The following is a 1,726-nucleotide window of genomic DNA, read 5'->3' as shown; positions in this document are numbered from 1 at the left end:
TGAGGATGAGGATGAGGATGAGGATAAGACGAGGATGAGGATGAGGATGAGGATGAGGAGGAGAATTGGGTGAGGATGAGGATGAGGACAAGGATAAGATGAGGAAGAGGATGAGGTTGAGGATGAGGATGAAGAAGAGGATAGCATGAGTATGAGGACGAGGATAGGATGGGGAAGAGCATGAGGATGAGGAAGAGGATAGGATAAGGATGAGGATAGGATGAGGATGAGGATGAGGACGAGGATAGGATGAGGATGAGGATGAGGATAGGATGAGGATTAGGATGAGCATGAGGATGAGGATAAGCGTGAATACGATGAGGAAGAGGATGACGATGAGGATGAGGATGACGAAGAGGACAGGATGAGGAAGAAGATAGGATGAGGATGAGAATGAGGATGAGGATGAGGAAGAGGATGAGGATGAGGATGAGGTTGAGGATAGGATGAGGATGACGAAGAGGATAGGATGAGTTGGAGGACGAGGATAGGATGAGGATGAGGATGAGGATGAGGATGAGGTTGCGGATGAGGACGAGGATGGGGAAGAGAATGAGGATAAGGATAAGGATGAGGATGCGAATGACGAAGAGGATGAGGATAGGATGAGGATGAGGATTACGAAGAGGATAGGATGCAGAAGAGGACAAGGATAGGATGAGGATGAGGATGAGGATGATGATGAGGATAGGATGAGGATGTGGAGGAGGATAGAATAAGGATGTGGAGGAGGATGAGCATGTGGTTGAGGATGAGGAGGAGGATTGGATGAGGATGAGGAAGAGGATGAGGATAGGATGAGGAAGAGGATGTGGATTAGGATCAGGATGAGGATAGGATGAGGATGATGATCAGATGAGGATTAGGATGAGGATGAGGATAGGCGTGGATAGGATGAGGATGAGGAAGAGGATAGGATAAGGATGAGGAAGATGATAGGACGAGGATGAGGACGAGGATAGGATTAGGAAGAGGATGAGGATGAGAATGATATAGGATATGATCAGGATGAGGATGAGGATGAGGATGAGGACGTGGATGAGAATGAGGAATAGGATGAAGACGAGGATGAGGATAGGTGGAGGATAGGATGAGGATAAGGAAGAGGATGATGAAGAGGATAGGATGAGGATGAGTAGGAGGATGAGGATGAGATGAGGAGGAGGATAGGATGAGGGCGATGATAGGATGAGGAGGAAGATAAGGATTAGGATAAGGATAGAATGAGGATGAGGATGATGAAAAGCACAGTATGAGGATGACGAAGAGGATAGGATGAGGACGAGGATAGGATGACGATGAGCATGAGGATGAGGATAAGGATAGGATGAGGATGAGGATGTTGAGGATAGGATTAGGATGAGGAAGAGGATATGATGAGGATGAGGGCGAGGTTAGGATTATGAAGAGGATGAGGATGAGGATAGGATGAGGAGGAGGACGTGGATAGGATGAGGATGACGATAGGATGAGGACGAGGATAGGATGAAGAAGCTGATGAGGATTAGGATGAAGATAAAATGAGGATGAGGAAGAGGATGAGGATGACGAAGAGGATAGGATGAGGATGAGGATAGGATGAGGATGAGTTTGAGAATGAGGATAAGGTTGAGGATGAGGATAGGATGAGGATGAGAATGAGGATGAGGATGAGGACGAGGATAGGATGAGGATGAGGACGAGGATAAGATCAGGATGAGGATGAGGATAGGATGAGGATGTGGAG

Source organism: Lupinus angustifolius, chromosome LG10 (genome assembly GCF_001865875.1).
Source record: "Lupinus angustifolius cultivar Tanjil chromosome LG10, LupAngTanjil_v1.0, whole genome shotgun sequence".
Lineage (NCBI taxonomy): Eukaryota > Viridiplantae > Streptophyta > Magnoliopsida > Fabales > Fabaceae > Lupinus > Lupinus angustifolius.
The sequence above is the reverse complement of the archived record's forward strand: the minus strand, read 5'-3'. Positions refer to the sequence as shown.